Raw genomic sequence first — 13,615 nt, forward strand, 5'->3', positions numbered from 1 at the left:
CTGCTACACTATTGTAGAGAAACCCAACACAAACAGGTAGGCATGTCTCACAGTGTTTTTTAGTCTCTTGTCTGTAAACTGTAAAAAATTATAAAATACTCTCAGTGATAGAATGGATGGTGCATACTCAAGAATACACTGTTACAGTTGGACATGATAAGGCAGACTTTTATGGGATGAATAAACCCCTAAAATGTCCCATTTAGTGGAAAAAAAACCCACTGCAAAATAACAATAAAATAACAAACAGTACAAAACACTAATTTTAGTGGTGCATCTATATGTCTACATACCTTTCAGAAGTATGGAAGTATGGTAGATTTATTTTTAACTTTTTTGAGGCACTGCCATACTATTTTCCATAGTGGATGAACCAATTTTCATTCCCACCAATAGTGCACAAGGGTTCCCTTTCCTTTGCATCCTGGCCAGCATTTGTTATCTCTTGCCTTCTGGATGATAACCATTCTAACAGATATGAAGTAATATATTATTGTGGTTTTTATTTGCATTTCCCTGATGATTAGTGATGAACATCTTTTCATGGGCCTGTTGGCCAAATGAAATATTATTCAGCCATGAGAAAGAAAGGACATCTTATTGTTTGTGATAACATGGACAGAATGTGAGAACTATGCTAAGTGAGATAAGTCACAAGGAAAAAGACAAGTACTAGATAATATCACTTATGTGTGGAATTTTAAAAACCTAAACTTGCAAAAGTAGAGAAAGTAAACTGGTGACTATCAGGACTTGTGGGAGGGTAGGACAGATGTTGAAGTGTACAAACTTGCAACAAGTAGTAAATGAGCCCTGGAGATTTAATGTACAGTATAGTGAATGTAGAAAACAATATTGTATTATAATCATCAAACTTAATTATTCCAACCACTAAAAAATGATAATGAATGTAACATAGTAGGTGGTAATTATGGCTACAGTGGCAGTCACATTACAGTATATTACTGTATCAATTAAGATGTTGTGCACCTTAAATTTACAAATGTTGTATGTCAAATATATTTCAATTAAAAAAAAAAGTATGGCAAGATATTACCAAACTGATAGTAGATGTTGGCAGAGTAAAAAGTGAGTGGGGGAGAGAACAGACTTCAATAAACACCAGGATAAACTACTATTCTTTTCATGTGAGGGAGTTTGTTTAAATTAAACTGTTTTGCCCAAGAAGATAAGAAAACTGACCTTGATAGTGACTACCTCTTCATCTAGTTAGACAAGAACAGCAAATGAAAAAATGACCCCATGGCTCTGGCTATTAAAACCAACTCCTATGTTAACAGTTCTTTAAAACCAAGCCTGCGTTGGCTAAATTTAGTTTAAAAAAATGTTAAAATTTCTGGTGATGGTTTTCATTTTTCATGAAAATAGTCCTGATTTGATCCCTAGAGGCTGTGTAGGCCCACTGGGTCACTCTACTAAGCTCCCAGGACCCTAGTAGGAGCTTTGAACCACTGGGAGCTTTGAATCACTGGGGTCCAGACACTAGATGATCTGTGTTCTTTCTGCTTTGAGTCTAAGGGAAATAAAAGCAAAGCAAGTAACATTTTCTATCCTCAATGAACTCTGGCTGAACCTGACAGATGTTAGAGCTTTTCATTTTCTCCTCAAGCAAGGCTTAATGGAGATTTTGTTACCAGGGTAATCACCATCACACTGTTTGCTCTATTAATCTATGCCCTCTAAATGTTGACTGTAGATATATAAATGTGGCCTAACTATCCATTTTTCAACAGACTTACCAGCTTGGATTTCCATTTTGCAATTTTACAAATATTAGTCTTCTAATTAAAAAAGAAAGGAAAATCTTCAACTGCCTTGGCTGTAAATCACAAACTTGGAAAAAGGAATTTTACTTGTTTTTTGGGCTGTTTCAACAGGAGGATATTACTCTAACTAAACGCTTCTCGGAATGTCTGGGATTTGGAATCACACAGACCTGTGTTTATTCACTTCCTAACTGGGAAAAAAAAAATCTCTGGACTTGCGTGAGCCTCAGTTTCCTCCCTTGTAGTGCAGAGATAATTACTACCTTACACAACATCATTAGGATTAAATAAAATAGTATGTGTTGAGTACTAAGCTATTGTCTTGAATATAAGATATGTTCCCTGGAAATGTAATCAATGTTATTGTGGTTACATTATATGTTGACAGTTGGTAGCTACACTTGTGGTGAGCATAGCATCAGCATAGATGTTGGATTAATATGTTGTACACCTGAAATTAATGTAACATTGTGTGTCAATTACACTTCAAAAAAAAAAAGACATGTTCCCTGAATGTTATTTTTTTTATTTTTATTTTTTTATTACATATTTTTTTAATTGGAGTTCAATTTGCCAACATATAGCATAACACCCAGTGTTCATCCCATCAAGTGCCCCCCTCAGTGCCAGTCACCTCCACCCCCTGCCCACCTCCCTTTCCCCCACCCCTTGTTTGTTTCCCAGACTTAGGAGTCTCTCATGTTCTGTCTCCCTTTCTGATATTCCTCACTCATTTTTTTCTCCTTTCCCCTTTATTCCCTTTCACTGTTTTTATACTGAACATTCTTTTCCAAGATTCTGTCCCTGATGCTGTGTGAAAAGACTGGTTATACTGACTCAGAGTATATCACTCTGATAACATGGCACTGCACAATGTCCACAATAGCCAAACTATGGAAAGATCCCAGTTGTCCATTGAGAGATGAATGGATAAAGAAGATGTGATATATACACAATGTCACATTACTCCCTCTCAGTTGCTACAACATGAGTGCAGGAGTATTCCCCAAGAAGGAGTAGAGGAATAGCTGCTCCGCCCAGGGGGAGGGAAGGGTTCTGTAAGGGAAGCTGACCTTCTCAGACCAGCCCTACTCCACATACTGTAGTCTGATTTCATTCACCACAGGCCTCAGGGCAGCCATCTATGTAAATGAACCTTCAGTGCTGGCCAGCCCCTGGACTTCAGGCTGAAAATTGGCCATAATATAGGACAAGAAGAATTCAAAACACATTTTACCTTTTAGGGTCTGAAGGTTACAGGTTTCTTGTCCCCTGAGTGCCCAAGGTTCTTGGTCATGTTGCTTCAAAGAATGAAAAGGTAGACCAGATGAAGAGTGGTGGGCAGCAAAGCAAAGTTTATTGGCCAATAGTACAAAGCTCCCAGAGAGGGAGGGGACCAGAGAGGGTTGATGTTTTCTTGTTCACATCTGGGGGGTTTATAAGCTGTTTGCAGAACTATCCTGAGCATCCTGAGTGTGGATTGGCTGCTCAGGTGTGCCAATCAGAGTTTCGATCATGCACCTGTCTGTCAGATTAATGTTCATGTGTTGATGGTCTTTTGGGCTGAAATTTGCAGACTAAGTGCCTCAACTTGTGATAGGACCAATGTTTTATGGTTAATTGTTCTGTTTCAAGATATTACTCAAAAATCACTTCAGCAGAGGCTGCTAGACAGGATGCTATTGTGGTATTGTCTAAGCTGTAAAACAGGAGGCTAGTGCATCTCTGTCATAGCTGACCTAGCTTTTTTGCTTTCTTATTGGGGACCCTGGCCCTGACTACCTAAGTGTCCAATTAGCTCCTAACATCAATGCTCTCATGAGGAAAATTAGGGGGTAAGTTTTATCATCTCTGAGATTCCTTCAACACTACACCCAGAAAAATCATGACTCTGAGGTTCTAATCTGCTGATACTTGGTAGGTGCAATGTAACTGGATGGCAACTCATCAGTGGTGGATTCTCAGCTTCCTATAGCCATTTCTTTGTGGCATCTTATCTTCCAGGAAATCATAGCTCCTTTGCCGATCCCCAAGTTCTCTCCTGCAGACACTTGCTTCCTGGTATACGAAAAAAAAAAAAAATAGAGTGAGTTATACTGATTAGGTTTACATGTTAGAACTCTGACAGGCAAACTGACAAGGAATGGCAGATTTTCCATGCTTAATTAAATGTTTAGTGACCACTGTTGTGTTATTGTTGTTGTCCTTTGGCTAGCTCTAGACAGAGTGCCAGATTTTTGTGACCAACTTGTTTAAGACCAGGCAGAAAGGAGTAACTATGTGTTGAGTATCCACAATGGACCTAGTTATATATAGGAAGCTTCAGATATAATATATATAATGTAAATATATAATGATATTAGTATGTTAAAAATAAATAAGATTCCTAAAAATTAATAAAGGGAAATCTCACTAAAGTGAACTCAAGATGCTACGCTGGGAACTGATAGCTGGAGTCGCACCACTCAATGCCAATCACAGGAAGACCTGTCAATTACAGACCCAAGAGAAGAATCCTCAACAGGGAAGAATCATCGACAGATGCAATGAAACGCCGGGACACCTGCACCCCGATGTTTCTAGCAGCAATGTCCACAATAGCCAAACTGTGGAAGGAGCCTCGGTGTCCATCGAAAGATGAATGGATAAAGAAGATGTGGTTTATGTGTACAATGGAATATTACTCAGCCATTAGAAACGACAAATACCCACCATTTGCTTCAACTTGGATGGAACTGGAGGGTATTATGCTGAGTGAAATAAGTCAGTCAGAGAAGGACAAACATTATATGGTCTCATTCATTTGGGGAATATAAAAAATAGGGAAAGGGAATAAAGGGGAAAGGAGAAAAAATAAGTGGGAAATATCAGAAACGGAGACAGAACATGAAAGTCTCCTAACTGGGAAACGAACTAGGGGTGGTTGAAGGGGAGGTGGGCAGGGGGTGGGCGTGACTGGGTGGCGGGCACTGAGGTGGGCACTTGACAGGATGAGCACTGGGTGTTATTCTGTATGTTGGCAAATTGAACACCAATAAAAAATAAATTTATTTTAAAAAATAAAATAAAATAAAATAAAATAAAATAAGGAAAGAATCATCGATTATAGGTCCCAATAGGGAAAGACGTACATCGCATCTTCTACAATAAATTGACCACCCCTGTAACTCAGTCAATGAGAAACTGTCACCACCCTGAACTCTTGCTTTTCTCCAATGGACTTCTCTTCAAACTAACCCCTTCCTCCTTCTCTGTAAAATGTTCCTCTCTTTCATTTTTTTGGAATCGCTTATGATTTTGCTATGTCTTGCTAGCCCTGGATTGCAATTTTCCACTATTCCCAAATAAACCTATTTTTTGCTGGTAAAATAACTGGCAGTTTTATTTTTAAGGCTGACATCACACATTCTGAAGTCTAGTTATTTGTGTTCAGATTCTAACTTTTCTACTTATGGTGTCACTCTTAAGCTATTCCACTTACTGGGACTCAAATTTCTTATCAGTAAGGTAATAATAACCATCTGCTTTACAAAGTTCTGTGTGAATTAAAAATAATATCTATAAACCATAGCACACAGAGTAATTTTCTTCATCAGTGGGCATTAGAACATTACTGAGTGTCTCATGGAATATAAGGGATGCCCTATGTCACACCTCTACTTTCTGTACTCTCTATGTGATAATTGAGGGGTTAATTTCTCAAAGCCTATTTCCTCATGTTCAAAAAGGATTAAAGGAACATACACTTCTCAGGCTTGATGTGAAATGCATTTGGCAGAGTCCTGGCAAATAATGAGTACTCAGTAAATAACTGCTACTTTCCTCTACACCTTCTATCATGTGCAGTAGTGATTCATTTAGAAGAATGTCTTTCAGCTGATCCATATTGTTCTCTGAATATTTTTTTTGTTCAATTCAACACCTGAAATAGGCCTAAAGTTAGAAAGCATTCTATGATATCAGAGGTTTTGCTGGGAGTTATAAACACCTTTTCCCATGCTGCTAACATTTCATGTTCAACAGGAAAAAAATGCCACACATGTTTTTCTCTATGGAAAAACAGAAAAGGGACGCATGGGTGGTTCAGTGGTTGAACATCTGCTTTAGACTCAGGGCGTGATCCCAGGGTCCCAGGATCGAGTCCCCCATCGGGCTCCCTGTGAGGAGCCTGCTTCTCCCACTGCCTGTGTCTCTGCCTCTCTCTCTGTGTGTGTCTCTCATGAATAAATAAATAAATCTTTTTTTTTAAAAAAAAAAAAAAGCAAGAAAAACAGCAAATTTACATTTGCCTCTGATTTTTTCCAGGCAGGACTCAGTTGATCTCATTTGCCACACACGGGACCAAGTATCAGAGGAAAACATAAAAAGCCAGGTGTATGACAAGATGAGATCTAAACAGAAAGTTGCATTTCAAAGGTGGCTAAAAGATGGAAGGACTTTTTAAAGAACCAGTGTTGGAATTTTTTCCCCCATATTTCTACTATAAGCTTTTCCTCTGAGACTAAAACACAGTCATCTTGTAAGAGGCTCTTCTTTCAATATTCTGTGCTATTTTTATGCTATTTTTCTAGTATTCAGCCCTGCAGTTTTTTCCTCCCAGTCGTCTTCACGCTTTTTTAACTGCACATTATTATCACTCTTCTGTGTTTGGAACTGGTCCCTAGGAAGCTTAGATTCTCGCATTTTCATTTCTAATCTAGGCTATGTGTTCTCACCTTTCAACTCTCTGCCTCTGACTTAAATTTTCACTTACATCTACTTGGGACAGTTGGCTTTTATTTTTTTAATCAGCAGACTTTATTTTGTTAAGGCAGTTTTAGTTTATATAAAAATTGAGCAAATACTGCATAGAGATTTCATTTATCCTCTCTATTATTATTTTTAACAGATTTATTGAGGTATAATTGAAATACAAAAATCTGCATATATTTAATGTACACAATTTTATGGATTTGGACATATGTACATGCATATGCATGAAACCATCACAACAATCAAGTTAATAAACATATCCATCACCCCAAAAAAGTGTGTGGGGGGTTATGGACACTTAACATGAAACCTACTCTCATAATCAATTTGTAAGTGCTCAACACAGCACTGTCAACTATCAACATTATGTTGTATAGCAGATCTTTAGAACTTACATATCTTGCATAACTAGCTCTTTTTAATCGAGTGCATTTTATTTTGAAACGTTGTCTTCCACTGCTCTGTCAGTGATAAAAGCTAAAATACTTGGGCCCCATTCCCATAAGGTACATTTTAGATCTTGGCTTCCTTGGGATGCTTCCTACAGGGACTATTTAAGAATGAGACGATGCTTTATGAGTGACAAACCCTAGAAGGGCAGAGATTGTAGATGCTACACTTCTTACTAAGATGTTTTGTTTAATCTTTTCTTCCTAGCATTGCCTTTGGTGTCATCTTACCTTTATAAGTTTATATTTGTTAAGGGAAGAATGACATCTTATCTAGAGTTCCCTGGAAAGCAAAGCCCAAGGCAAAAGTTATTCATTACTACTTAGTGCAATTCCAGGAAAGCCTGAGTGAGGGCAAAAGGCAGCAAGACAAGGAAGGAGGGAGAACTAGCCACTTCATTTATGCAGTATGTTTGTTCAACCTTGTGGGTTCATCTTCTGAAAAGCAATATGGAATGCCAACATCTTAGGGCAGCTGAAACAGCAAAAGGAAGGAATAAGAATGTACTGACTGATCTTCACTTCCTACTAGTTGGAGGATCATCCTAATAGTACATAGGTGTTCCAGTATTTCCAGTTGCACAGAGATGAGCACAGAGCATTTCCTGTGGAATTTTAAGGCTCAACACCAATAGGCAAACCCAATAGGCAAACCTATAACAGATGATGAAAAGTGACTAGTGAAGGCAGGAGGCAAGGTGCTCTTGCGTTATGCCTACCTGGAGTAGGCTGCCTGTGGAACTGAGGCTGGAAAAATGCAGAAGGGAACTAGAAGCAGAAGGGCTGAGAGGATCTGAAGTAGCAGAGTAGGTGGTGATATTTGGGCTCTTGATGTGGGAGACTAAATCACAGAAAGGAATAATATCTTCAAACAAATAGTATGGCTGAAACAGTGCCATACTGAAATTCAATATTTTGACAGCCACAAATAAGCTACAATAACTAAGTATGCAGTCTCCCTAATAACGAATGCTCTCATTCAATAGAAAGTGAATGAAGTTCTGGTTCAAGATGGAGACGAAGAGGCTCCTGAACTCATTTCCTCACTCTGACAATTGAATCTGCAGCTACATACTAGAGAATTCCCTCTGAAAGAAATCCAGAAATTAGCTGATTGACTCCTACACATCAAGTGAACAAGGAAAAAACCCATACTGAACTGAGTAGGAGAGGCAGATACAATCTCCCTATTAACCCCACCCTGGGGATGGAAACATGATGGGGTGGAAAATCACAACTCCCAGCTCCTCCTTGAAGAGCAAAGGGTTTAGACCCAACATCCAGCGCCCCATTTTAAAGACTTCCTTCTTTTTGTTAAAGATTTTATTTATTTATTCATGAGAGACACACAGAGAGAGGCAGAGATACAGGCAGAGGGAGAAGCAGGCTCCCCGCAGGGACCCTGATGCAGGACTCGATTCCAGGACTCTGGGATCACAGCCTAAGCCAAAGGCAGATGCTCAGACACTGAGCCACCCAGATGTCCCCACTTTAAAGACTTCCACTTGAGGGACAAACCCCCAAAACATCTAGCTCTGAAAGCCAAAGGAGCTTGTGTCCATGAGACCCACTTACTACAGCAAACAAAAAAAAAGTTCTTAAGGGCCATTAAGGACTCATTGTTTTAATTTAACACAAATCAAGAGGCCCGTTACAATTCTTTCCAGAGACTAGAGAGGCAACATATACTATCTTTGTTTTCCCTCTGCTCAGCTCCAGATCACTGATATCTCCTTGATAAGAGTTTGTGTGCATGTCTGGCTGGTGCCTGGCTTTGGCAGCCTACACCTCTTAATCTCTGGGCCCTGGTGGCCAGCAAGACTTTAGTTTATAGGTGCCACAAGACTGTATCAAACAAACAGTTCTTAACCAGAGCTCAGTGTAGAGACAATAGTCACAAATCTTCAACTCCTTGTCTTTTCCTGAAAGAGGCCTATTTACATATTCCAATAAAAAGTGCTTATAAAAGTCCAATAAAAATCACAAGCAGATTCTTCTAATCATTGCCATCATAACTCTGCAAATGAAGGAGGAAAGCGCACCATTTGTGGAGGTTCCATCTGACTACCTCAGAAGCTTAGGATGATGAAATTGAACCACATTCTGAGGGCAATGAATAGAACACACTCTGAGGGCAGAAGTTTTCTTCTTTTTTATTCATGACAGTATTCTTGCCCTGGCATATAGTAGCGACTTAATAAATATTGTTGAATGACCAAATGACTAAAATGTATGAATAATATGTATACATGGTAGAAAGCTAGGTTCCTCTGTAGAAAGGATTGAACTTTGCTAGGCAAGGAGAAAAGAAAGCTCTGCTGATAAGAAGCCAAACAATTACTAGGAGACCTGGAAAACTGGCACACTCTGCCAGAGTTGACAGCATAAGCAAGACTCCTAAAATCTGGAGGCAGGAGTAATTTCCTTAAAAATGGGTCAGCAAGAGGACTGGAAGGGAACATCTGATGTAAGGTTATGCAAACACCTTAAGCTAGTAGATCTTATTACACATGCCAACAGCTGAAAATACTCTCAATCACACAGATCATTCACTAAGAGAGACAATGTTCTGGGATACAAAACAAATTGTGACAAAATTAAAAGAAATGAGATTATATGAAGTATGTGTCAGATCATAATAGAATTAAACGAGAAATCAATAAGACTATCTGAAAAAAACCTTCAAATATTTAAACAGCAAACTTCTCAATAGCTCAAGAATCAGAGAAAATCAGATTTTCTTAAATAAAGAAAAATGAAAATACATCCTGTCAAAATTTGTGGACTGTACCTAAAACATTGATAACAAGGGAATTTACGGTATTAAATGAATATAATAGAAGTTAAAGAAGTTCTCAAATCTTTTTTTTTAAAGATTTTATTTATTTATTCATGAGAGACACACAGAGAGAGAGAGAGAGAGAGAGAGAGGCAGAGACATAAGCAGAGGTAGAAGCAGGGCTGCATGCAGGGAGCCTGATGTGGGGTTCAATCCCTGGACTCCAGGATAACGCCCTGAGCTAAAGGCAGATACTTAACCGCTGAGCCACCCAGGCATCCCAGGAAGTTGTCAAATCTATTATCTAATATACATTGTAAGAAACTAGTGGGGAAAAAAGCAAAATAATTCAAAAGCTAGCAGAAGGAAGCAAATTAAAAATATGTGAGCAGAAATCAGTAAAAGTGAAAACAGAAATACAGAAAATCAATGAAACCAAAAGCTGGTTCTTTGAAAAGATTTTTTAAAAAATTGATAAAACTCTAGCCAGACTGATAGGAAAAAAGGAGAAAAAACACAGTATTAGAAATTAAGAAGAGAATAAATAAATAAATAAATAAATAAATGAAAAAGAGGTTAAAAATACTAATCTCAAATATTTTAACAGATAAATAGGTAATGCTATGAATAGCTCTATAGCCCTAAATTCAATATATAAGACAAAATGTACTAATTCTTCAAAGATAAAAATCTATCAAAATAAGATAATAGATAAAAAAAGATAATATAAATAGTGGTATATCTATTTCTTAACTGAATTTCCAGTTAAATATGTGCTCTCTCACTAAAGAAAAAGAAAGAAAACTTCAGGTCCATTTGGATTCACTAACAAATTCTTCCAAGCATTCAAGAAATAAATACTATAAAATTTACATAATCTTTTCTAGAACATAGAAAACACTTTCCAACCTGTTTTATAAGGTTAATATTACCCTAATACCAAAGCCAGACAACTAAATCACTAGAAGAAAAACTAAAGACCCAAATTCCTCATTATCATAGATTTAAAAACCTACAATAGAGTATTATTTGCAGATTGAATACAGAATATACAAAAAGGATAATATATCACTACAAGTACGGTTCATGTAAGAATGTAAGACTGGCTCAATATTTGAAAATCAATCAATATAATTCACTATATTAATGGATGAATCAGAAAAACCATATGATCCTCTTAATTGATGTAGAAAAAGCATTCAATAAAATCCAATATCCTTTTATGGATAAAAACTCTATACAAATGGAATTAAAAAAATTTTTTTTCTTAACCTAATAAAGATTATTCACAGAAGAAATTCTACAGCTAATATGCTTGATAGCAAAGGAGGCACTATCTCCCTCCACCCTTCAGAATGTGGTAAAATCTTATATTGGAAGTCCCAGCTAGTGAGGTCAGGGGGATGAAGGGAAAAGAAGAAAAGAAAAAGAAATAAAATTATCTCAATTCCCAGGTCAGATGATTTACATAGAAAATTCAAAGGAATCTAAAAAATAAGCTAATAAATAATAAATTATTAAGTTCATCTTCATACGTGATCAATATACACAAGTTATTTGTATTCTGAAGTAGGTAAGTGCCAGCAATGAATGATTGGGATTTGAAATGATAAAAAACAAAAAGCCATTTCCAGTAGTAATTTCCAGTGCATGCATACACATACATACATACACACACACAAAAGCACCTAAGTACAAATCAAACAGAATAAGTGCAAAATCTGTATGCTGAAAGCTGCAAAACAATGACAAAAGAAAATATTTTTTTAATGCACTAAATGAAGAGGCATACCATGTTTATGGATTAAAGATTTCAGGTCTTTAAGATATTAATTGTTCACTGCATGATTTATAGACACATCACTGTCTAAAGTAAAATCTCAGTAAGCTGTCAGATATTGACAATTTAATTCTAAAATACATATGAAAAGTCAAAGAAATTAGAGTAGCCCAAACAAATCTGATCAAGAACCAAATAGGAAGATTCAGACAATCCGATGTTTATAAAGAAAGATAGATGCGAATCAATGGAACATAAGACAGCGTCCAGAACTGGACACACACAAATCTAATTAAGTAATTTTTCACAAAGATGCTAAAGCAATTCAATGGACAAAGAACAGTCTTTTCAATAAATGGTGCTGGAATAATCATTCACACACACAAAAATAAAGTAACAGATACATCTCACTTTATACAAGTGGATCGTAGACCTAACTTAAACATAAAAACTTAAATTATAAAACATCCAAAAGAAAATATAGAAAAAAATATGACACAATAACAAAAGGTTCATTCATAAAATAAAAAAACTGAAAAACTGGACCTTGTCAAAACTAAGATCTTAGTTCTGGGAACTACATTGTTAAAAAAGATAGCAAGACAAGCTTCAGACTGGAAGAAAATATTTTAAAAGTCACACATATGACAAAGGACTTGTATCTAGAATTTACAAAAGATTCTTAAAAGTCAACAATAGGGGGCACCTGGGTGACTCAATGGTTGAGTGTTTGCCTTTAGCTCAGGTGGTGATCCCGGGGTCCTGCAATCAAGTCCCACATTAGGCTCCCTGCAGGGAGCCTTGCTTCTCCCTCTGCCTGTGTCTTTGTCTCTCTCTCTCTGTGTGTCTCAAATGAATTAAAAAAAAAAAAAAAGTGAAGCACACAATTCTGAAAATTGGGCAAAATATCTGAATAAACACTTCACCAAATAAAATATAAAGATGACCAATAAGTATGTAACAAGAAACTTATTTGACCATGTTGACAGTTATTTGCCATTAGGGAAATGAAAAATTAATATCACAGTGAGATACCACTACACATCTATGAGAATGGCAAAACAAACAAACAAGGGCAATGCCAAACATTAGCAATGGTTCAGGACACCAGGAAAACTCATTTATCACTGGTAGAAATGCAAAATGACACTGTCATTTTGGAAAACAGCTTATTATAAAATTAGCCATACACTTGTTACAAAATCAAGCAATCCCACTTCTGGGTGTTTATCCAAATGAATTGAAAGCCTTTGCTCATCCAAATACCTGTATGTAAATGTTTACAGCATCTTTTTTCATAATAGCTGGAATTGTAATCAGGCAAGATGTCCTTCAACCTATAATGGATAAAACAAATTGTGGCATATTCATAAAATGTAATAATATTCAGCAATAAATAATAATGGGTCACTGATTCACTAAAGAACATGAATGAATCTTAAATGCATTTTGCTGGTGAAAGAAGGCAGACCCAAAAGTTACCTCATCCCTCATTTTCATTTTGAATGAGTATCCCTGGGAAGGGTCTGGGAATTTGTATTTTCTAGTCAGTTTCCAAGTGATGCTGATGCTTCCAACTTCAGGCACAAGTGAGTAGCTCTGTTCTAGCATATATCTACCCCAGACCTCATTGGTCTGTTGACAGATAGATGTTCCCATGGACAGGTCTATAGGGGAAGGAACCAAATTGCTACAAAATGTGCCAAAAAACATTGTGAAAAACAAATGTGAATGGGAGTAGGGGATGTAACTGCAAAAATGTAACTACTTATTTTACAATATGTTTTATCTTTCAGTTTACTTATCTCTCTGAATAGAAAGGAGAAAAATGTTTTCTTCAGTTTTACATTCTCATGGCTTAGTATAGTTATAATCAGATTGTGGAAACTAAATATATATGTTAACATGTGAACAAAATCACAAAAATAGAAACCTCTTTCTTTACTGCTTTGTAACCTTGGGAAACTCACCCAACTTCTCTATCCAACTAGAAAATGTGAATAATAACTGTAATAAGGATAAAAGGAGTTAATACATGTAAATTGCAAAGAATAGTGCCTGATACTTA

At 36.7% G+C, this 13,615-nt stretch overlaps 1 long non-coding RNA gene across 1 annotated transcript in view; it reads right to left on the minus strand.

The window, feature by feature from the left end:
* Positions 1-2,473: 2,473 nt before the first annotated feature.
* Positions 2,474-13,615, minus strand: part of LOC112907097 (uncharacterized) — a 202,115-nt gene continuing 190,973 nt past the window's right edge. The window contains exons 3-4 of the long non-coding RNA XR_003232698.2: positions 12,814-12,884; positions 2,474-3,845 (exon numbers count right to left, since the gene is read on the minus strand). This is a non-coding gene — a long non-coding RNA (uncharacterized lncRNA). The remainder of the gene's footprint in view (positions 3,846-12,813; positions 12,885-13,615) is intronic.

Source organism: Vulpes vulpes, chromosome 14 (assembly GCF_048418805.1).
Source record: "Vulpes vulpes isolate BD-2025 chromosome 14, VulVul3, whole genome shotgun sequence".
Lineage (NCBI taxonomy): Eukaryota > Metazoa > Chordata > Mammalia > Carnivora > Canidae > Vulpes > Vulpes vulpes.